Source organism: Bos javanicus, chromosome 2, assembly GCF_032452875.1.
Source record: "Bos javanicus breed banteng chromosome 2, ARS-OSU_banteng_1.0, whole genome shotgun sequence".
NCBI lineage: Eukaryota > Metazoa > Chordata > Mammalia > Artiodactyla > Bovidae > Bos > Bos javanicus.
The window spans coordinates 104,879,869-104,905,033 of NC_083869.1; the positions used below are offsets into that span (position 1 = coordinate 104,879,869).

General features: G+C 44.3%; 1 non-coding gene across 1 annotated transcript; it reads left to right on the forward strand.

The window, feature by feature from the left end:
- The first annotated feature begins 8,562 nt into the window (after window positions 1–8,562).
- TRNAY-GUA (transfer RNA tyrosine (anticodon GUA)) lies at window positions 8,563–8,635 on the forward strand. Its single transcript has one exon. It is a non-coding gene; the product is annotated as a tRNA-Tyr (tRNA).
- The last annotated feature ends 16,530 nt before the right edge of the window (window positions 8,636–25,165 follow it).

Consider the following 25,165-nt stretch of genomic DNA (forward strand, 5'->3'; position numbering starts at 1 on the left):
CAGCAGTGGCCACAGGACTGGAAAAGGTCAGTTTTCATTCCAATCCCAAAGAAAGGCAATGCCAAAGAATGCTCAAACTACCGCACAATTGCACTCATTTCACACGCTAGTAAAGTAATGCTCAAAATTCTCCAAGCCAGGCTTCAGCAATATGTGAACCGTGAACTTCCTGATGTTCAAGCTGGTCTTAGAAAAGGCAGAGGAACCAGAGATCAAATTGCCAACATCTGCTGGATCATGGAAAAAACAAGAGAGTTCCAGAAAAACATCTATTTCTGCTTTATTGATTATGTCAAAGCCTTTGACTGTGTGGATCACAATAAACTGTGGAAAATTCTGAAAGAGATGGGAATACCAGACCACCTGATCTGCCTCTTGAGAAATCTGTATGCAGGTCAGGAAGCAACAGTTAGAACTGGACATGGAACAACAGACTGGTTCCAAATAGGAAAGGAGTACATCAAGGCTGTATATTGTCACCCTGCTTATTTAACTTACATGCAGAGTACATCATGAGAAACCCTGGACTGGAAGAAGCACAAGCTGGAATCAAGATTGCCGGGAGAAATCTCAATAACCTCAGATATGCAGATGACACCACCCTTATGGCAGAAAGTGAAGAGGAACTAAAAAGCCTCCTGATGAAAGTGAAAGTGGAGAGTGAAAAAGTTGGCTTAAAGCTCAACATTCAGAAAACGAAGATCATGGCATCCAGTCCCATCACTTCATGGCAAATAGATGGGGAACAGTGGAAACAGTGTCAGACTTTATTTTTCTGGGCTCCCAAATCACTGCAGATGGTGACTGCAGCCATGAAATTAAAAGACACTTACTCCTTGGAAGGAAAGTTATGGCCAACCTAGATAGCATATTTAAAAGCAGAGACATTACTTTGCCAACAAAGGTCCATGTAGTCAAGGCTATGGTTTTTCCTGTGGTCATGTATGGATGTGAGAGTTGGACTGTGAAGAAGGCTGAGCGATGGGACTGGATGCCATGATCTTCGTTTTCTGAATGTTGAGCTTTAAGCCAACTTTTTCACTCTCCACTTTCACTTTCATCAGGAGGCTTTTTAGTTCCTCTTCACTTTCTGCCATAAGGGTGGTGTCATCTGCATATCTGAGGTTATTGAGATTTCTCCCGGCAATCTTGATTCCAGCTTGTGCTTCTTCCAGTCCAGGGTTTCTCATGATGTACTCTGCATGTAAGTTAAATAAGCAGGGTGACAATATACAGCCTTGATGCAGTTCTTTTCCTATGTGGAACCAGTCTGTTATTCCATGTCCAGTTCTAACTGTTGCTTCCTGACCTGCATACAAATTTCTCAAGAGGCAGGTCAGGTGGTCTGGTATTCCCATCTCTTTCAGAATTTTCCACAGTTTATTGTGATCCATACAGTCAAAGGCTTTGGCATAGTCAATAAAGCAGAAATAGATGTTTTTCTGGAACTCTCTTGCTTTTTCGAGGATCCAGCGGATGTTGGCAATTTGATCTCTGGTTCCTCTGCCTTTTCTAAGACCAGCTTGAATATCAGGAAGTTCACGGTTCATGTATTGCTGAAGCCTGGCTTGGAGAATTTTGAGCATTACTTTACTAGCATGTGAGATGAGTGCAAATGTGTGGTAGTTTGAGTATTCTTTGGCATTGCCTTTCTTTGGGATTGGAATGAAAACTGACCTTTTACAGTCGTGTGGCCACTGCTGAGTTTTCCAAATTTGCTGGCATATTGAGTGCAGCACTTTCACAGCATCATCTTTCAGGATTTGAAATAGCTCAACTGGAATTCCATCACCTCCACTAGCTTTGTTTGTTGTGATGCTTCCTAAGGCCCACTTGACTTCACATTCCAGGATGTCTGGCTCTAGGTCAGTGATCACACCATTGTGATTATCTGGGTCGTGAAGATCTTTTTTGTACAGTTCTTCTGTGTATTCTTGCCATCTCTTCTTAATATCTTCTGCTTCTGTTAGGTCCATACCATTTCTGTCCTTTATCGAGCCCATCTTTGCACAAAATGTTCCCTTGGTATCTCTAATTTTCTTGAAGAGATTTCTAGTTTTTCCCATTCTGTTGTTTTCCTCTATTTCTTTGCATTGATTGCTGAAGAAGGCTTTCTTATCTATTCTTGCTATTTTTGGAACTCTGCATTCAGATGCTTATATCTTTCCTTTTCTCCTTTGCTTTTTGCTTCTCTTCTTTTCACAGCTGTTTGTAAGGCCTCCCCAGACAGCCATTTTGATTTTTGCATTTCAGCGTTTCTACTTCTAGTATAGACTTAAGAGAACTGAAAACATGTCCACACAAAGGCTTGCACATGGATATTCATAGTAGCATTGTTCATAATAACTAAAAAGTGAGGACAACCAAAATGTCTATCATTTTATGACTGGATAAGTCAAATGTGGTCTCTCCATGCCATGGAATATTATTTGGCAATAAAAAGGGATGAAGTACTGATACATATTGCGACATGGCTGAACTTTGAAGACATTATGAGAAGTTAAATCAGTTAAACAGAAAAGACCCTGTATTGTAGGATTCCATTTATATGAAATGTCCACAATAGGCAACGCTTTAGAGGCAGAAAGAAGTTTAAAAGTAAATTAGTGATTGCCTAGGGCTGGGGGGTTGGGAAGGAATGGGGAAGGAGGAGGTAATTGTTCAAGGGTTTGGGGTGTCTTTTAGGGGTGATGAAAACATTTCAAAATCGATAAATGATGTTGGTTACATTTTGTGACTAATGAGTGACTCTGAATATACTAAAAACCATTGAACTGCACATTTTATTTTATTTTTTTTTAAGATGTGGGCCATTTTTTTTTAAAGTCTGTGTTGAATTTGTTACAGTATTGTAGTTGGCCAGCTTGAATGGGCCCATGTTCCTCTGGCAGGGGATGAGAGTCAGGACGGAGGGTCCCCAGAGCAGAGAGAGCTCCACAGGGGATCCAAGATGGTGTTCTGAGCAGTTCTGCCAGGATGGACAGCTCAGCAGTGGTTTGGAGAAGCCAAAGCCTTGCCTTACATCCAAGACAGAGGACAAGGCAAACACAGGGCTTGAGACATCGTGAGGAACCTGTGACTAGGGCTGCAGAGACCGGCGGGCAAAGTTCAGGATCAGGCACGCTTATCTCAGCCCACAAATGGCTTTGCAGTGGATGTATCCTGGCAGCAGGTGCTGTGAAGGAGCCAAGCTGGGCTGAAAAATGTCACTTCCCTGGACTCTTCTTTCAGGAGACATAGTGGCTCCCTCTTCTCTGCACATATATTTGTTACGCTACACATTTAAGTGTGTGCGGTGTTAGTGCTTGCTCATTTCCCTGCGGCTTGTGTTGGACAGTAGACTCCTGGGAGCTGGTGATCTTGCTTTTTCTTCCACAGTGGTTCTGCAGGAACCGTCCCAGGAACTGTCCTGACACATGGTTTGTGCCTTAGTAAAGGATTCATTTGTCCTTTCAATCAATGCTGACCCCTCCAATTCTCCTTGAGGACTTCAGAAGGAAAATTCATGGATTTGAGATGACTCTGGCTAATATTCTAAAGTTCTTACAACTCAGATGGTCAGTATCCACTAATCTGATGTTGCCTAATTAGTGACATGGAGATGATATCTCACCAGTTGTCTTCTGCCCTGGTTATCACGATCTTATTTCAGTTCACCTCCAACAGAGGACTCTTATGTAGATCACAAGTATTAATGCCTCCTTTTTTTCTATAACTACATTTTCTATGACAGTAGAGGTGGGGGTGGTTCTGGGTCATCTACCCCTTTATCTGTTAAATATTCCTCTTTAGTCACTCGTGGTTCCCCTGGTGGCTCAGATGGTAAACAGTCTGCCTGCAATGCGGAAGACCTGGGTTTGATTCCTGGGTCAGGAAGATCCTCTGGAGAAGGAGATGGCAACCCACTCCAGTATCCTTGTCTGGAAAATCCCATAGATGGAGGAGCCTGGCAGGATACAGTCCATGAGGTTGCAAAGAGTCCGACACAACTGAGTGACTTCATTTTCACTGTTAGTCACTGAGCAATGAGCAGCCATTGAAATGTCATTGAATTAAATAATGTGAGTTCAAATGTATGAAACTGAAAGACAGCAAGAAAGAAAGAGTGAACCAATTGCAATGGTGCACGTAGTGAAGTGAGCTTGAGATGGGCGTGTTGATCTGCCATTACCTTCTAGCCCTGGTCCCCAAGCACCACCCAGCATGAGGGGCTCACTAAGTGAAGGGTGGCTCTAGGTTTACACCAAGGCCCCTAAACGCTGCTCGGAGACTTCACTTGCTGCACAGAGATGCAGATCTCTTCCTGTGTATGGTCTAAGTCACTTTAGTCATGTCTGACTCTTTGTGACCCCATTTACTGTAGCCTGCCAGGCTCCTCTGTCCATGGATTTCTCCAGGCAAGAATACTGGAGTGGGTGGTCCTGCCCTCCTCCAGAGGATCTTCCTGACCCAAGGATAGATCTCGTGTCTCCTATGTCTTCTGCATTGGCAGGTGGGTTCTTTACCACTAGTGCCCTCAGGGAAGCCCTGATCTCTTTCTGCCCTGGAATTAAAATGGAGTTTGCTCGACTTACTGAGAGCTAATGTAGTCTCTGTAGTGGACAGAATTGAAGGCTTGTGCTGACCTCATGATAGAGTTGCCTTAGATGCTGACTTTGTATCCAAATCCTCACATGAGATGCTTCATGGAGCCACTTCTCATACCTTCAGCACCTGTTGCAATGAACCTAGGTTCATCCCCGAGGGAGCTCACACAGACGTGTTCTATCCCTATAACACCCCCAGGGGGGACTTCTTGTGTCTCTACAGGTGACCAGATGACCCTGTCCTTTCTCTGTAAGTTATCTGATATGGGAGAGTGAGGAGGGGGTTGATCTGATTCAGTAAATAATTTCTAACAGATCCAAATATCAGCTTTTGATTTCTCCTATTCTTTTTATTCATTAAGAGGAAAAGGATACCTGACTATTTCTGGCATTGAGATGAGGTTTAGTCAACCTCTCGTGATATGATAGCTGGCACACCAAACCTAACCACAACAGTGGGTTTAAACAACTGCCTTAGATTGTTCCTTGTTTATCATCCATGCATCGACCTGTCTACTTATTTTAAATAAAAAGTGTCCTATACACCTTGGCAAATTTTTGTATATTATAGAAGGAGTGATAGTGACAAGCAAACTCTTTTCCTGCTCATCCTATTTCCCTACTTTCTCTTCCAAATTTTTAAGGTATATTTCAACAAATATTTCTTGCAAAAAAGCATTGTGTTCATTGGGGAGGGATAAATTAGGAGGTTGAGATTAATGGATATATACTACTGTACATAAAATAGATAACCAACAAGGACCTATTGCATAGCATGGGGAACTATACTCAAAGTTTTGTAATAACATATAATGGAAAAGGATCTGGAAAAGAATCATTTTGCTGTATGCCTGAAGCTACATGACAGTGTAATTAACTATACTTCAATAAAAAAACATTTAAAAAGCATTATGTTTAAATCCGTATATTTTATTTATTTTTTCTTTGCTTCCTGTATTGATTTAAATATTTACTACATTCTCAGATGAGAAGCTCTTTCTTCTGGGCTGGGAGCTGCCTTTCATCCCTACTAGGAGTGATCAAATTCAAACAGGATCTGGGATGATAAAACTGGGAGTTGTGAAGCAACACACACTCCTGGGTGGAACGCAAACATTTACATGTATTCTTACCTTCCAGGGATTACCTGATTAGAGAAAAATTGGGCCATAGCAAGTTCCCAAAGATTATTTCTCTGCTCTGGTTGATGTGTCTTTGGGAAATCTACGGAACACTCCCTCTAATTTCTCCCAGAGAGGTTTTGGAAACCTAAACAATGTCTCATGAGTGCTGCACAAATCAGTCCCCTTGACCATCTCCCCTGGAAGCTGTCTGTCCTGGCTCCCGGCCAGGGTGCCTCTGATTTTGCAAAGGCTGCAAGAGGCAGTTATATCCCAGATGGCTGGCAAAGGGGCTGCCCCACTGGTGCCTGCCTGCCCTGCAGTGAGAGGAGATAAGTGTCCTCCAAGAGCTCTGAACAAAGTGCTTGGAGAGGGGGCCCCGAGGTTGGGGAGAGCCTTTGGATCTAGGGCTTGGGGAGTACTTGCCAGGGGGTGCTTTTGATCTGGAGACTGTGTTAGTGGATGCGGGCAGATGCTATTCTGGGCAAGGAGGACATCACAGATGAGACACACAAATCTGTCATCTGGGACGATGTGAGCGGTGCTCTGTGCTGAGCCCTGAACTCAGCTGGAGCTGCCCCTAGTTTCCCAGTGATTCAGATCTTACTTGACTACACAGGCCCGGGTAAAGCTCTGCCTTCTCCCACTCCAGCCCAGCTTGGACTTCGGCAGCATTTATTACCCAGAAGAAATGGACACATATTTATTGAGAGCCAGCTGTTTGTCTAGCAGCACTGCTTCCATTTGGCGAATATCTTCACTGGAGTTGGGTAGGGTCGGGTGAGACAGGACCCTTCTCTCCTCCTACACATCACCTCTGCCCCTCTGCTCATTGTAGATTGTGAAGGTTTTCTCACCATTCAGCACTCATTGAGTGGTTGGCAGCCATGGCCAGAGCATGGCCTGGAGTTGGGTTTCCTAGAGCTCAGTTTAGATTAGGTGCTTATAGTTGATGAGATGGGCTTTCCTGGTGGATGAGATGGTAAAGAACCCACCTGCAATGCGGGAGACCTGGCTTAGATCCCTGGGTTGGGAAGATCCCCTGGAGGAGGACATGGCAACCCACTCCAGTGTTCTTGCCTGGAGAATCCCCATGGACAGAGAAACTTGGCAGGCAACTTACAGTCCATGGGGTTGCAAAGAGATGGACACAACTGAATGACTAAGCACACAACACAGCTGATGAGATAGAGCATGAAGGCGGGGAAGAGATGGGTGGCTGAGTCCAGCAGCATCGGAATCGCCTCCATCTTAAGATCCTGAGATGCAGTCTCCTACAGACACGTTTGTAAGTTACTGGTCAAGTTCTTTGACCACAGGGTGTCTTTGGGGGTTAAAAAAAAAAAAAAAAGGCAAAGAAGAGAATATTTCAGACTGTTCAGAGTCATTAATTTCTCCAAAAAGGCAGACAATGTGAAGGTGGGACTACACGGAGACCCTGACACCCTGGGTCCCAGACTCAAGTTCTCATCCATATGTGCTGCTGCTAATCAGAGCCTGGGATTTCTTGATGCTGCTTGCATGGAATTTTCCAAAAAGATCTGGGTCTCTCCATACACCAGAGAGGAGAGCGGCTCCCAGGATCTTAGGCTGTGTGACTTGAAACTAGGTTAGCAACAAAGGAAACCACAACACAGCCGCATGAAGAGGGGCCAGGCTGTGGAGGTGGGTGGGATCGCCTGCCTTGAGAAAAGATGCTCCGAGCTCCATGATATTTTAGAACAAGAGTCAGTCCTTATTTTTTGAAAAGAAGTGGGCTAGGAATGAAAAGGAGTCAGTCCCCTCAAAGTAGGAGTTGAGTCTGTGGAAGAATATTTACTGTTTCTACCCCATAAGATTTTGAAAATGATAAGAGGTGTAGCACTCAGGGGAATTTGGGGGAGATCTGGGTTGCTCTGGAAGGCCAGAGAAGCTGAGTGGGAGAGGGAGGGAAGCGGTGTCTAAAAATACTTGCTGGAGGAAGGGCCCATGAGGTCATCTCCCCAGGATACTCTGTCCACCCTGGCCAGACTCTGGCTCCCGCCCCTTGTCCAGTTCCGAGTACAGTCATCTGAACAGAGCTGGGGCTCAGTAATGAGTGTTGACTGACGGGCAGCCTGAGAGGGACACGGGGAACCTGGAGAGGGTTCAGAGGTGATGAAACGGCTGGAAACTGGAGCTCAGCGGCAAGGTCAAGGGAATGGGACTGGCTCCACCTGGACAGCGACAGGGTGGGGGTGAGGACTGGGGAAAGAACCATTTCTAGCCATCGAAGGGTCAGGTCTTGGCTCTGCTCTGGCCAGGCCAGGATGGAATCAGAGTCACGTGTGACTTTGCTCTTGGAGGTGGACCGTGAGTTCCAAGTGCATTTGAAACCCCAAGGCAAGGCAGAGATGCATTGTCAGGTTATCTTCACAATTACCCCCTTCTGTAAATGAGAGTGGCCAAGACTCTCAGCCATAGCAACTAACAGATCCTGAAGCCCTCCCGGCCTTTGAGAATGACTCGTGAGTGGTGTTTCAGACAGCTGGCATGAGAGTGGTGGAGACAGTCTTGGACAGGTGGGGAGCCTGTCTAGTGCCCATCAATCACCCTCTGCATGAAATCACCCACTTCTACACTGGACCCTGGAAGGAAGAACTGGAGTGAGGCCGAAGTGGGTGGGTAAGGACTCTTCTTCTGGGGGAGGGGGATCAAGTTCACACTTATGGAATCCCTACTATTGCCAAGAACTTTATGAAATGGGTTTCCTATTTAATTTTTCAGTAATTCTATGAGGGAGAGAGGGGAGGGATTACTCTCCCATTTTATAGACTAGAAGATGAAGGCAGGAAGAGATCAAACAATTTACCCAAACCTGCATAGTTAATGGGGCTTCCCTGATAGCTCAGTTGGTAAAGAATCTGCCTGTAAAGCAGGAGACCCCAGTTCAATTCCTGGGTCAGGAAGATTTGCTGGAGATGGGATAGGCTACGCACTCGAGTATTCTTGGGCTTCCCTGGTGGCTCAGATGGTAAAGAATCTGCCTGCAATGTTGTACAGTTGGAGTTTGAATCAGCACAGATCTAATTCTAGAGCCCATCTGCAGCTGGTAAGGGGAATGTGGAGAATGCAGTCAGATTCCCATTTGGCAACATGATCTTCATTGGTACCCAGGGAGCATCCTTAGGTCAAGCTCACTTCTGACTCTTAGGGTCCATGTCTAAATTAAGAGGCTAGTTGAAAGTTTCTTCAGCATGTCGCCCCATCTTTTAGGTCTGGATCTGCTCTAACTGGAGGGTCCAACTTGGAGACTCTCTGAAGCCCCTTCCAGGCTGAGACGGAAGCTGCCTGGGGAGGAGGAGGGTTGCAGTTTATGTCTGGAAGCTGCGAAAGAGATACAATTCCCAAGCTTGGATTTACAGTGGGTATCTTGTTGCCTCAGCCTGGAATCTGAACCAAACCATTTTCCATGGGTGAATTAGCGAAACAATCCAGTCCACAAAGGGAGCAGCTCCACTCTGTCAGTTAACAAGCTCCGAGGGGTGGGGGTGGGGCTGCACCGAGCTTGGAGGGGAGGGAGGAGACTGCTGGCGAGAAATTGACCTCCTCTTGTCTTGCTGCCCTGAGTCCAGCCTCTCTGCTTGGGAACCTGGGCAGGAGGCTGGTCTGATTTCCCTGTGGGCTGAACGGTGGGAATATTTTTTAGTGGCAGATTATACTTTCCCCGAGGTGGTTTGAATTACACCTGCCCCATTTCATTTAATTAGGGCTGGTGCTGGTGTCTATTGTGTCCAGTGGGCCTCCTGCATGAATAAATAGTAACATGTTTGTTTTCTTTTGGGTGGGGTATTTTTTTTAAATGATGGGTTGGCAGAAAACGGGAGACCATAAGAAACCGTGGTGAAATCATCAGGAAAGAAGATGTTAGAGGGCAAATTCTCATCCCACTAAGCCTGCAGGGGTGACTCCCCCTCTGCTTCTTCTTGAACCCACATTCACACAATGTATTCAGAACCTCCTCTGTTTTCACTTCTATTCTCCAGCCAGGCTTTCTTTCTCTTTGCAATATACCTGGGAATCAGGCATTTCCTCCTTTAGTACTGCTTTTCTTCCCTGCCCCTTCTCATTTTACTGTAGTTTTCCGTGCAAACTCTCTTTCTCTCTCTCCTTCTCTCAATAGCTTCTGTCTACTATGAAATCATTAATAGGGAACTTGTTGAATAAGTCATGGTATGGTCTTGCCATGGGATGTTATGAAGCCAGGAAAAAGAAAATAAAGAACTCTATATATGTTGACTTGGAACACTTGCCAAGAGACATTGCAAAGAAAAAGATGCAAATAGTTAACTCTCTTTGTATAATAAAGGGCTGCTTGTATGCACACATACATTTCTGGAAATATACAAAAGAACAGGCAGCAGTGGTTGCTTTTAGGAAAAGGGGATAGAGCCTGAATTTGAAGAGAGATATACTCTTATATTGCATATCTTTCTGAGCTATTTGATATATATATATTTTTTATCATCTGCTTCCCTGCTGGTTCAGACAGTAAAGAATCTGCCTGAAAAGCAAGAGACCCAGGTTCTACCATGGGTTGGGAAGATTTTCTGGAGAAGGGAATGGCAATCCACTCCAGTATTCTCGCCTGGAGAATTCCATGGACAGAGGAGCCTGGTGGGCTACAGTCCATGGGGTTGCAAAGAGTCTGACATGACTGAGAGACTAACACTTCCAGCTTTCACTTTCATTATCATCTGCATGTATTGGGCTTCCCAGGTATCTTACCGGTAAAGAATCCACCTGCCGAAGCAGGAGACATGGGTTCAATCCCTGAGTTGGAAAGATCCCCTGGAGAAGGAAATGGCAACTTACTCCAGTCTTCTTGCCTTAGAAATCCCATGGACAAAGGAGCCTGATGAGCTGCAGTCCATGTGGTTGCAAAGAGTCAGACTCAACTTAGTGACCAAACAACAACAACAACAACTGCATGTGTTACTTTTTCATGAAGAATTGATTTATAAAAGGAAAACATGAAATATGAAAACATAATATAAGACAATACATATTTTATTACCAAGTGAAGTAGTGATTAAGATCTGCCTTAGAGGATCCAGGTTTGAATCCCAGTCACTCCAAATATTAGGTGTATGACTATAGGTAATTTATTCAACTTTTCCAGTTCTCAATTCCCTCATCTATAAAATGGGGATAATAAAGAAGGCTGAACTCCAAGAATTGATGCTTTCAAATTGTGGTGCTGGAGAAGAGTCTTGAGAGTCCCTTGGACAGCTAGGAGATCAAACCAGTCAGTCCTAAAGGAAATAAACTCTAAATATTCACTGGCAGGACTGATGTTGAAGATGAAGCTCCAATACTTTAGCCACCTGATGTGAAGAGCCCACTTACTGGAAAAGACCCTGATGCTGGGAAAGATTGAGGGCAGGAGGAGAAGGGGATGACAGAGGACGAGATGGTTGGATGGCATCACCGACTCAATGAACATGAATTTGAGGAAACTCTGGGAGATGGCAAAGGACAGGGAAGCCTGGCGTGCTGCAGTTTACGGGGTCATAAAGAGCTGGCACAACTTAGTGACTAAACATGAGGTTTTCAATCTTACAGTTTTCAGGGAAGGATATTTGTTAAATATATGAATAAATGGATTTAAGTTTCAAAAAGGGAGTAAGTGCCTTGTTTACCTGGCATGCTCCTAGAGGCTGTGGGGAGGAATTGTCAACAGCTGAACCCTAAGGGGTGAAGACAATTTGGTTGGGCTTCTTGGTGAGGCCATTCTAGTCAGGCAACAGTGAGGTCCAAGGGACCTAAGAAAGAATAGAGGATGTTGGTGAAGTGGTGAGTAAACCAATTTGTTAGGAGCAGAAATTTCTTCCAGAGGGCAATAAATGGAGGCAAAGAGGTTGGAAACAGCTTGTTGAGGGTCTTGAAGGCCAAACCTAGGGTCTCAGAGTGTATCCTAGAGGCAATGGGAGGCACTGCAATTGTGATAAGGGAGTGGTTTAGCTGACTATTGCAGTAGAATTAATTATGTCCAAATACGGTGGATAAAACAACCATTTGTTATGTTCTCAGAGTCAGATGTGTCAAAGATTTGGACTGGGCATAGTAGGAATCATCTGTCTTTGCTTCTGAATGACTGAGGCTTTACTAGACTGAAAATTGGTGGTGACTTGATGACTGGGGCTGGAATCATCTGAAGCCTTGTTTACTAGTATGTCTGCAATTGATGCTGACTGTCGGCTGAGTCCTTGGCGATGTCTGTCTGCCAGGACATGTACTCATGGCTGCTCCTGGAGGCTGAGTTTTCTCTTAACATAGATTCCAAGGATTAGCATCCCAAGAGAGGCAGAAAGCTGTAATGCCTTTTCTAATGCAGCTTCAAAAGTTAGGCAGCATCTCTCTGTAGATTCTGTTCATCAAGACAGTGGCAAACTCTTGACCAATTACTAGGAGAGGGAAAGTAGAGTCTACATCTTGATGGAAGAGCAGTATATGGGACCAAACATCTTGTTGGGCTCATTTTTTCAAAATACAATCTGCTCTAAAGAGTGACATGGGAAAAGCCATTCATTCAAAACAAATATTTGTAGAGTGTCTGTTATGTCTTAGGTATCATACTAGAGACTAGGGATAGAATGATAAGTAAAAATTGACATCATTGCAACCTCCTAGAGCTGACAGTCTTGTGGTGGAGACAGACATTAATCAAACCATCATACCAAAAATATAAAAATTTGACAATGTGATCCTGGAGGGAAACAGGGGGCCATAAGCTCGTATAATAGGGTGTAGATTTTATACAGTCAGAAAGGGCAAGAAAGTTTCCCTTAAGGAAGCAATGTTAAGGCTCACAACTGAAGGATTATAGAAGAAGAGCAAGCAGAGTAGTAAGGAAGTGGGTTCTCTGTGTGAAGATCCCATGACAGATGGGAGGAGGTGTATGTGATGACTATTAGTATAGCCCTGATGAGAGAGGACAGTGGCAAAGAGAATAAATAGCCATCTGTTCTATTGAGAGAGAAGTTTTATTTTATTTTTTAAAATTTTATTTATGTATGTGTTTCTTTATTTTTATTTTTGGTTGCCTTGGGTCTTCGGGGCTGTGGGCGGGCTTTCTCTAGTTGTGGTGAGTGGGCGCTACCCTTGAGTTGTGGCTCATGGGCTTCTCTTCTCAGTGGCTTCTCTTGTTATGGAGTATGGCTCTTGAGTGCAGGTGTCAGAAGTTGTGGTGCAAGGACTGAGTTGCTCCATGGCATGTGGAATCTTCCCAGACCAGGGACGGAACCCATGTCCCCTGCATTGGCAGGCAGATTCTTAACCACTGGACCACCAGGGAAGTCTAAGAGAGAAATTTTTAAAGAAAGAATCAGCCAGCTGTACATGGGGAACTTAGGAGAAGTGAAGGGTCAAATGTTTCTATATAGTTTCAGGTCAGGATGAGAACAAGGATGATGCTACCATGAATGAGCATTAAGAACTCAGAACAGGGAATAATTTAGAGGGTAAGAAATTGTGTTCAGGTTGAGAGATGTTGAATCTGAGGCAGTAGTAATATGAAATTACAGAGATATGGGTAGATAGTTGATTTGTCTGAACAGGTAAGGAATGGAGCTATAGATTTTGGAGCTATTGATAAAAAATTGAGAGATGAAACCATAAGCATGAGTTAAATTTTCAAAGAAAGAGGAGGAAGGAAGCCAAAGAAGTAGACAATGAGAATGGTCTGAGACAGAACAGGGGTAGGGAGTCATCTGGAAAGTCAAAAGGGAAAAACATCTCAGGAGGAAGGGGTGGTCCATGATGCCACATACAGCAGCCAGGGCAAGAAGATCCAGCGCTGGACAAAAGCCCATAGGGTAAAGAATCCTCCTGCTGTATGGGCTTCCCAATTCCTAGGTTGGGAAGATCCCTAGGAGAAGAGAATGGCTACCCGCTCCAGTATTCTTACCTGGAGAATTCTATGGACAGAGGAGCCTGGTGGGCTACAGTCCATGGGACTGAAAAGAGTCAGACATGACTGAAGGACTAACACTTTCACTTTTTGTACCAAGCTAAATGGTTTGGTATAGAGTTTTCCCAGGGACCGGAGACAGAAAGAAGGAGTAGCGTAAGTAAGGGTAGAGAGGGTGGTGAGGAACAGAAGGCAGATGATGGGAGTGGCTTGAAAACGTTGTCAGTAAAAGGAGGCACCAAGCTTTGGGGAGAAAGCACAGACAGTCAGGTCAAAGAGGTTGGATAAGTTCGAGGAGACCTACTTTCATGAGAGAACAAGACGAAGGAGCTGGAAAATGCTGGAGAAGGAGCTAGAATGTGGTGGAAGGCAATGCCTTTGGGACTTTGGCTATCACTTTTTGTCTAAGGATTCTCTACTTATATTTTAGGATGGCAACCCCACACGATCATGGTTAGAGAAGACCTTGTCAGCTAGAGAGGCATAAACCTAATAGAGATTAATTAGTATTTTATTTTTAAGACCATTGAATCTTAGCTTATTATTTTCTGCTTTGGTCTGAATAAATAGACGGACTGTACCCACCCACTCCAAACTCTTCCTTCCTGTCCACTCCCAGTGTCTCCTTTTTATTTTTATTTTTAATTTTATTGAAGTATAGTTGATTTACAATGTTATATTATTTTCAGGTGAATGAATGTTTTAAATCCATTCCTGCCAAGTAACTAATGTCAAATTATAGCTGGAAACCTCTCATCCATATAAAGTTTTGCCTTAGGTTTCCCTAATAATTAAAAAACAATTTAATGTTAAAAATCCCTCCAAAGTTGTCTCGTATACTCTCATCATGGCATTTACAATACTATTTTGAAATGTTTTACCTCAAATGTTTACATACTCCACTCTTCTAACTAGCCCCTATCTCTCCAGGCCAGGGGTTGTGTCTTATTTGTCTTAGACTCACTCATGATATTCACAAGATAATTGCAGATTTATTAAAAAAATTATTCTTAGTGAACTGTCTTCGTTCAGTTCTTTTAGTCAGTCTCCATGACTTTGCATAGTCTCATGGAGAGATGAGGTCAACATCTATATTTGAGGCTCTTAAGCCTGTGAGGCAAAGGCCAAATGACCCTCTTGCCATGATAGCTTTTCCAGTTACCCCTTAATCCTGCCTGGCCCGCTGCTGGGCACTGTGGCATACAAAAGACAATACATGCGCTGTTTCCTCAGCTTGGAACACAATGTTCATGGACATCTCTTTCACATCATCCTTCACCTCTTTATTCAAAACACTTTGGAGTGGCCTTCCCTGCCACCCCCAAGTTCCTTCTCAGCTTTATTTTTCTCCATTGCACTTATTATTACTCAATATTTTATACACATTGCTCATTTGTTTTATTGTCTGTTCTTCTCTTCTAGAATGTGAGCCCCATGAAGACATGAATGGAGGTATGCGGCTTATAGTTGGTATAACAAAAAAAGACCACAAACTGGGTGGCTTACATAGCGAGAATGTATTATCCCCCAGAACTAGAGGCTAGAATTTTGAAATCAAGGTGTTGGCAGGTTGGGTTCCTTCTGTGAGCTGTGACAGAGAATCTGTTCAAGCCTCTCTCCTAGCTTCTGGTAGCCTCAGGAGTTGCTTGGCTTGTAGACGGCATTCTTCCTGTTTTGACACTGCCTTTTCTTTGTATGTGTCTGTGTCCAAATTTCCCCTTCTTATAAGGACACCAGTCATACCAGGTTAGGATTAGGGCCCATCTTAATGACCTCATTTTAACTTGATCATCAAGAAAGACCTCCAAATAAGGTCACATTCATAGGTACTGGAGGTTAGGACTTTAACATCTTTGGTGGAGGGGTGTTACAGTTCAACCCATAATAAATATTTATTGAATAATTAAATGAGGTCACTTATTTTATTTAGGAAGAAGATGGACCAGGTAAAGGTAGAACTGATGTTGGCATACCTTGGTGAATATGTGACAAGCATCTGTTGAAGACCTGGTAGGGCAGGAGGGTGATGAGGAGGGAGGCTGGGACTGCTGAGCCATGAAAGGCAGGGACTATCTGCAGCCAGACTGAGGCAAGGGTGCCCTTCATGCTTAGCAAAGCAGAGACCAGGCAAGGCTCAGAGAGGTCATCAAGGCAGTGCAGAGTGCTCTGCAAGGAGATCTGAAGCCAGAGGGGATGGCTCGTTCTGAAAGTGTCCAAGAATCACACCAAGCTTGGCAGTAGAGAGCTTGACCTTCTCATGATCTAGAAGGATGAGCAACTTGGTTTAATGTCTTAGCTGGGTCACAGGTGGGCCTGGGAACTAGGAGCTGAGTGCCCTGTGTGTTGTCTTATGTCATGTGATGATAGAATTCTGGCCATGTGATCTGCCTGCGTCTATGCTTTGATATATTATTTTCTTTTCCTTTAACTTCTTTTTCTCTTGGTGAAAGTTACTTTTGTCCTTTCTAACTTTTCCTTGGCTGATCTAAGGGGAAAGGGAATTGCTGGTGGTGAGACCAGTTGGGGAGGTTGAAAGCTCCATGTGGCTGGGGAGCAGCCAGCCCAGTTTGAGAGGACAAGGAGATGGGAGCAGATAGACTCGGGAGGGGCCAGACCCAATGGGTTGACCGCTGAGCCTTTCCCATATGAGGTTTTAATTCACAAGATATAGAACCAGAAAAAATGTAAAAGGCTTCTCTGTGCCCTCCTGTTGACGTAATATCACCGGACCAAGAAGGCAGTTACACACATAGTCACTGTGGCACAGACTCAGCATCCAGGACACACGAACCTTAACTCAGTTCAAGGAGCAACTATCAGTCATCAGCCAGCAAAGCCTAGACCTGGGATTCAGAGATAAGCTAACAACCTAGAAGAGGAGACATGCATGTAAATGAAAGTTCAGCACCACAAGGAGAGTGTCACATGAGGTACACAGGTTGCCTCTATTCATTTCTTAGGGCTGTCATTAACTAAGAACCAGAAACTGGGTGGGACAATAGGGAAGTACTGTCTCACCACCTGTCAGAAGTCTGAAATCAATGTATTGGCAGGCTCATGCCCTCTCTGATGGCTCTAGAAGAGAATCAGTCCTTGTCTCTTCTAGATTTTGGTGTTTGCCAGCAATCTTGGTGTCCCTTGACTTGTGGATGGATCAGTTCAGTTCAGTTCAGTCGCTCAGTTGTGTCCAACTCTTTGCGACCCTATGAACCACAGCACGCCAGGCCTCCCTGTCCATCACCAACTCCCAGAGTCCACCCAAACCCATGTCCATCGAGTTGGTGATGCCATCCAACCATCTCATCCTCTGTCGTCCCCTTCTCCTCCTGCCCTCAATCCCTCCCAGCATCAGAGTCTTTTCAAATAAGTCAGCTCTTCCCATAAGGTGGCCAAAGGATTGGAGTTTCAGCTTCAACATCAGTGCTTCCAATGAACACCCAGGACTGATCTCCTTTAGGTTAGACTGGTTGGATCTCCTTGCAGTCCAAGGGACTCTCAAGAGTCTTCTCCAACACCATGGTTCAAAAGCATCAATTCTTCGGCCCTCAGCTTTCTTCACAGTCCAACTCTCACATCCATACATGACCACAGGAAAAACCATAGCCTTGACTAGACAGACCTTTGTTGGCAAAGTAATGTCTCTGCTTTTGAATATGCTATCTAGGTTGGTCATGACTTTCTTTCCAAGGAGCAAGCATCTTTTAATTTCATGGCTGCACCATGAAATCACCGTCCGCAGTGATTTTGGAGCCTAGAAAAATAAAGTCAGCCACTGTTTCCACTGTTTCCCCATCTATTTGCCATGAAGTGATGGGACCGGATGCCATGACCTTAGTGTTCTGAATGTTGAGCTTTAAGCCAACTTTTTCACTCTCCACTTTCACTTTCATCAACAGGCTCTTTAGTTCCTCTTCACTTTCTGCCATAAGGGTGGTGTCATCTGCATATCTGAGGTTATTGAGATTTCTCCCGGCAAACTTGATTCCAGCTTGTGCTTCTTCCAGCCCACCGTTTCTTATGATGTACTCTGCATATAAGTTAAACAAGCAGGGTGACAATATACTCCTTTTCCTATTTGGAACCAGTCTGTTGTTCCATGTCCAGTTCTAACTGTTGCATCCTGACCAGCATATAGGTTTCTCAAGAGGCAGGTCAGGTGGTCTGATATTCCCATCTCTTTCAGAATTTTCCACAGTTTATTGTGATCCACACAGTCAAAGGCTTTGGCATAGTCAATAAAGCAGAAATAGATGTTTTTCTGGAACTCTCTTGCTTTTTTGAGGATCCAGCGGATGTTGGCAATTTGATCTCTGGTTCCTCTGCCTTTTCTAAAACCAGCTTGAACATCTGGAAGTTCATGGTTCACATACATATTGCTGAAGCCTGGCTTGGAGAATTTTGAGCATTATTCTACTAGCATGTGAGATGAGTGCAATTGTGCGGTAGTTGGAACATTTTTTGGTATTACCTTTCTTTGGGATTGGAATGAATAACTCACTCCAAACTCATGTCTGCCTTCTCCCTTGACCTCACACCATCTTCCCTCCATACATGTCTGTCTCTGTGTCCAGATTTCCCCTTCTGATAGAGAACACCAGTCATTCTGGATCAGGGCTCACCCTAACGACCTCATTTTGACTTGATTACCTCTGTGAAGGCCATATTTTCAAATAAGGTCCCATTCTGAGTACTGGGGGTTAGGACAAAACTTGTTTCTTTTCAGAGCACGGATACAATTCAATCCATTGTTTTTGGTCACTAAGTCATGTCCGACACTTTTGCGACCTCATAGATTATAGCCCGCCAGGCTCCTCTGTCCGTGGGATTCTCCAGGCAAGAATATAGCAGTGGGTTGCCAGTTCCTTCTCCAGAGGATCTTACTGACCCAGGGATCGAATCCAGGTCTCTCACACTGCAGGCAGATTCTTTCCTGTCTGAGCCATCAGAGAAGCCCCCACGGCATCAGCATAAAATACCTAATTCAGTATTGTACTTGGTATTGGATAAGATCAATATACATTTTGTTAACATTAGAGTGCTTATTTGCATTCCTGCATGCTCAGTCACTTCAGTCATGTCCGACTCTTTGTCATCCTATGGACTGTAGCCTGCCAGGCTCCTCTGTCCATGGGATTCTCCAGGCAAGAATATAGGAGTGGGTTGTTATGCCCTCCTCCAGGGGATCTTCCCAACCCAAGGATTGAACTCGCGTCTCCTGTGTTTTCTGCATCACAGGTTAATTCCTTACCACTGAGCCACTGGGGAAGCCCCTAGAGTGCTGTGTATAGACAAGTTATTTGGACTCTTGGTAGAGCTAAATGAGATCATCTCTTTAATTCTTTTTCTTTTGAGCAGGATCCTCTAAAAAAGGGGTCTATAGACCATGGCCCACCAGCCAAAACTGTCCTGTCTCCTGTATTTGTATAGCCCATAGGCTGAGAAAGACTTTTATATCTTTAAAAGGTTGGGGGGAAAAAATAAAAAAGTAATATTTCATGACATGTGAAAATGATATGAAATTCAAATTTCCATGTCAATAAATGAAGTCATATCAGGGTATGACCACACCCATTGGTTGATGTTTGTGGCTGCTTTGGCGTTACTAGAGAAGAGGTGAGCAGCTGCGACAGACAGTGTATGGCCTGCAAAGCCCAATATATTTACAGTTTAGTCAGGGGCAGCAGAAAAAGTTTGCTGCCCCTGCTCTAGAATAATAAAACTAAGCAAATAGAAACTCTGAACCAAGACCCAGCCTTTGAACACACACTGGCTGTGTGCACAGCCCTTAAATCTTTGGGTCTTTGCGTTGTCACTCTAGATCTGACTGCTTGAAGTCTGAGAGGAGCAGCCTGAGCTGCTCATGGCTGGGGCTGACTTGACAAAGCTCCCAGGGGGAGCCCGGGGGTGGGGTGGTCCCTAGATCTGCCCCACAGGAGAGTTGCAGAGCCACATAAATCCGATCCTGCCTGCTGCACCTCAGTCACTGAAGTTGCCTCATGTCAGCTGTTGGTGGACTTCGCCTACTGAGAGATCTCCTTTTAGACATAATCACCTTTTTATATATGTGTAGCGCTCTAAATGCCTCTCCCACCCCAGAGCTTTGCCTGGTGATCAAAAGGAGCTAATCCAACAAATGGCATGATCATCTCTGAATGGCCTCAGTTTATCACCTGGACAAGCACAGAAGGTTCCACCCTGAGCTTCTCTTTGTTGTAGCAACAGGTGCTCAGGAAGGGGATGAGGGTGGCTGAGGAGGAGGATGGGTTTAAAGGCCGGAATGAGGTGAGAGGAGGGAGGCTGTGGAATGCTCTTTGGGGGAGAGCTTTAGAAATAGGATCAGCTTCATTAGTTTGGAATGGTCTGGGACACAATCCTCGCAGGACTCAGGGGTGGCAGATGACACCAGAACCCTTCGAAGTTCTGAAAAATAGTTCATGACAGATGTAAGTGTTGTCTGTCCTAAACTGAGAGTTCTTAAAGAATTTTCTTAAAAAGTAGTAAGGGAAAAAAAGATTCTAAGGGAAAACCTATTTTTCTTTATATTTTTTGGTTCCATATATAACTAATCTCTATGGCACAAGCCAGTTGAGAGACCACACTGTCTACCTAGTCCTATCTGACAAGAGGGTTCCAGAGGGTTCCAAGAGGGTTCCAGAATGGTTACAGGTTTGTGTATAGCTGAGTCCTTTTTCTATCCACCTGAAACTATCACAACATTGTTAAAAAGCTATGTTTGCGTGCGTGCTAAGTTGCTTCAGTCATGTCTGACTCTTTGTGACCCCCCTGGGCTGTAGCCAACCAGGATCCTCTGTCCAGGCAAGAATTCTGGAGTGGGTTGCCCTGCCCTCCTCCAAGGGATCTTCCAGGTGCAGAGATCAAATTCACATCTCTTATGTCTCCTGCTTTGGCAAGCAAGTTCTTTATCACTAGAGTCGTCTGGGAAGCTTGTTAATCAGCTATACTCCAATACAAAATAAAAAGTTAAAAAAAAAAAAAAAGGAGCCTCAGAAGTTTCCATATGTCTCAAATGCTGATATTTTTTTGAGATATTATGTTTAAACATTACTGTAAAATTTGATATTGGGGTGTCTGGAGCTAAAGTTCAGAGAAAGCAGTCTGGTGTAGGGCAGCTATTGGTAAAGTTTTTTTGGAAAGATCTAGATGGCAAACAGGTTTGCAGGTCATGTGGTCTCTGCTGCAGCTATTCAACTCTGCCATTGTATAAAAGCAGGCACAAATCATATGTAAATAAATGATTCTGACTGTGTGTTAATAAAACTTTATTTACAAAAGCAAATGGCCAGCCAGATTTGGCCATGGGCTATAGTTTGCTGATCCCTGGTATAGAGTTTTATCCTCTTCTATATTAGCTTTCTTTGCTCTTCCCTAGCAGATGCTAGGGACTATTTATTGGAGTCCTTACTTCAAGGCTGTATATTATCACCCTCCTTAATTAACTTTTATGCAGAGTACATAACGCAAAATGCTAGGCTGGAAGAAGCACAGGCTGGAATCAAGATTGCTAGGAAAAATATCAATAACCTCAGATGCAGATGGCACCACCCTTATGGCAGAAAGCAAAGAGGAACTAAAGAGCTTCTTGATGAAAGTGAAAGATGAGAGTGAAAAAGCTGGCTTAAAACTCAATATTCAAAAAACTAAGATCATGGCATCTGGTCCCATCACTTCATGGCAAATAGATGGGGAAACAATGGAAACAGTGACTGACTTTATTTTGGGGGGCTCCAAAATCACTGCAGATAGTGACTTCAGCCATGAAATTAAAAGATGCTTTCCCCTTAGAAGAAAAGCTATGACCAATCTAGACAGCATATTAAAAGCAGAGACATTACTTTGCCAACAAAGGTCCGTCTAGTCAAAGCTATGGTTTTTCCAGTAGTCATGTATGGATGTGAGAGCTGGACCATTAAGAAGACTGAGCACTGAAGAATTGATGCTTTTGAAGTGTTGAAGAAGACTTTTGAGAGTCCCTTGGACTACAAGGAGATCCAACCAGTCAACCCTAAAGGAAATCAGTCATGAGTATTCATTGGAGGAACTGATGCTGTAGTTGAAGCTCCAATACTTTGGCCACCTGATGGGAAGAACTAACTCACTGAAAAGACCCTGATGCTGGGAAAGATTGAGAAGGGGATGACAGGATGAGATGGTTGGATGGCATCACCGACTTGATGGACATGAGTTTGAGCAAGTTCTGGGAGTTGGTGCTGGACAGGGAGGCCTGGTGTGCTGCAGTCCATTGGGTTACAAAGAGTTGAACATGACTGAGTGACTGAACTGAACTGAACAGATGCTAGAGGACAGAGAGTGTGTCAGTATGTGGCAGGAGTAGCTCTGCTTTATGGGAGAGCTGAAATTTGAGTAAACAGAATCCAGGAGAAAAAGGGTGAGGTGCTCAGAGTCTGGGTGAGATAGTGATTGACAGTGGAAGGAAGAATAGCCACAGCAGGGGAGGAGCTAGGTGCGCTTACTGGCAAAACTTCTGAATATAGATGCTGAAGTCAAGGTAGGCTGTAGAGGGAAGACATCTGGTTCCTTGAGCTGTCTAGGACCCTGAACAGCCTCACTCTTCCAGGCTCCACGTGACCCACTTCTACTATGGTTTCTGCTCTTTTTGGCTACCCTTGCAGTCTCCAGGATTTCTGTTTCTTGTATCCCATCCATATTATTGTTAACTCCTAAATCTCTGCTCTCTCAAACGCTCTTTATAATAATCCTGCCTCACGATACCTGTCCCAGGCTTATGACATTCAGAATGAATTAGCCCTCCTCTATGCTTCTCTGGTCTGGGTAAAAATTCCATAATAGTGCAAATTATGGTTTTGCCTTCCTCATTTCTTGACTGTGAGATTTTCGTGTGTAGGTTCTATTTTACATTCTCAGTGGTTAGTTGGGGAAAAATGCCTATATCAAAGAGAGAAATACATAGGTGCAATAAGGAGTTAACTCAAAGCTACTCAATCTAGTGCCATCTTGCATGGCTTTCCAGTTATTTTGTTTACAATGTCTTCTTTCTCAGGAGGTTATACTGGTTTTGAAGGAGGGGACAAGGTTGAAGTATACAACCTACAACTGTACTGGGCTGGCCATGAAGTTCGTTCAGGTTTTTCCTTAAGACGTTACATAAAAACCCAAATGAACTTTTTGGCAAACCCAGTGTTATATTGTGAGTAGTATATTGTAAGTAGTACAGTCACAAATGGCAGAATTTCTATAGTCAGCCCAGGCTACAAGGGGGACTTGTTGGTTCCTGTAAACATAACAAGGGGAGGCCAGGTGCAGCTGGCCTCAGGGACACGTGGGAATGGGGAAAAGAGGAGGGACAGCCCCTTATCTTGGTTTTTGCCCATGTGTCAGGTTTCACGCCTACTATCTTTACCCCAAGCAGGAACTTCCTTTTTTGTTTCCAGAAGTCTGATCCAGAAAGTCTTAGGAAAGCATTGGCCTACCTTGGTCATCTATCCAACCTGTGATCAGAGAGGTGGATTTTCATCACTGGTAGCTACTGGTAAAATACCAGTGGCATGGGGTGGGAGGAAGACACCCTGACAAAAGGAGGGTGCATTTCTTAGAAGCAGGGAGAAGGTGTGCCAGGCAGACAGAATGAGAGACACCATATCAGTGTCTGCCCTTCCTTAGTGCTTGGTCTTGAATTGGGCAGAAACTCAAGTGACCAGTATCAGCCATTTTCTTCCCAAAGGGTCACTGCTCATCTCTTGTTCAATTGATCTCTGGACTGCGACTGCCAAAACTTTCTCAGAGTAAATGCAGTCCTTCCCTTCCCATTAATAGATTAAGAACCCACCTTTTCCATAGACATGATAGGGTAGAAATGCTACCATTGACTCTGCTCTTCTTTGCTAGTCCTTGAGTATTGAATAAATGAGTCCCAACCATTCATCATCCCTTCAACACACATTTGTCCAGCACTGTTTAAAAAAAGTAATAAAATGTCGACTTAAAAAAATAATTTTATTTATTTTGGGGTTTGCTGAGTCTTCTTTGCTGTGCAGGCTTTTCTCTAGTTGCGGTGAGTGGGGCTACTCTTTAGTTGTGTGCAGGCTTCTCATTGTGGTGGATTCCCTTGTGGTGGAGCACAGGCTCTAGGGTGAGGGGGCTTCAGTAGAGGTGGCATATGGGCTCAGTAGTTGTGGTTTTGGGGGCTCTAGAGCACAGGCTCAATAGTTGTGGCACATGGGCTTAATTGCCCTGCAGCATGTGGGATCTTCCTGGACCAGGGATTAAATCTGTATCTCCTGCATTGAGGATTCTTTACCACTGAGCCACCAGGGAAGTCCTGTCCAGCACTATTTTTTAAGAGCAGTTTAAGGTTTGCAGCAAAATCAAGCAGGAAGTACAGAGTTGCCATTGAGCTTTTCATAAGCTATAGCATGATCACTTTCTGTTGATGTCATCTCATTTGTTCTACTCAACAACTCTGTGAAGTAGGGATGCATTTTCATCTCACTTTTCAGATAAGAAAAAGGTCTATAAGGATAAAGAGGCTTGACGAAGACCTCATGGTTTTTGAGGGGTCAGTTTGTGATGTTACTGTCATTTTCATTGAAAACATTCAAAGCAGAAGATTCCAAGGCAGGAAGGGCTGACTCTTCAATGGTAGAGTTCGCTATACCTATATTTGATGCAGAGAGAAGTAGCATAGGTCTTGAAATGTTTTCAAAACCCTGAATTCAGAAAACAGACCAGATTTTTTGCCCAAATCCATTCAAGTCATCAATCTTGAGTCCCACTGCATCTCCTGGAAATGAATCTGACAATTCAGTTAAATGATGGGGATCTGCTACATGGCCCCCTCTGCAATGCAGATGTGGACACTCTGACCCCTCCATGCCCATTTCACTGGCATCGAACAGCAATTTCTCTGGAGGGAAAGGTGCCAGGAATAAGGAAGAGATGGCTGGCAAGGCTCCCCAGATGCCCCCAGTTGATTTCTTCCAGGACTAGTTCTCATGCCCAAAGGAGTCTTGTGGTTCAGCTCATGAGGTCTGCAGGGCTACACTTCCAGTTTCTTCTTTCTTTGGCTTCAGTGTCTCTGAGCCCTGGTCTCTTGGGATTAGGGTGTATGTGGCTGGGAAGTGGAGACTGGGGCAAGGGAGGGGGCAGTCGAGTGGAGTAGGTGGCTGGTAATATTTTCCAGTTCTTTCTAAAGCGTCTGCCTTCCCTTAATGGACATGGAAGTGAGCCAGCCAACAGACTGCTCCAACTGCAAGATTGGTTACTGGTTACATCATCTGGGCAGCCAGACTGGGGAGGTGGGGAGAAACTGAGCAGGGATTAACCCAGCCCTGAGTGAATTGATAGACAAAGGCTGTGGTGATCAAGTAACCTTTTCCCCAAGCACTGGCCTTGGGGAGGTGGAGGGGAGCCAGATAGTCGTAATAGTGCCCGCATGGGTGCTGGGTGGCTGCCCACTCTTTACCAACATTTTAGCTCTATTTCACTCCACTCTATGCTGCTCCATCCTGAAAGTTCTGGTTGAGAATTGA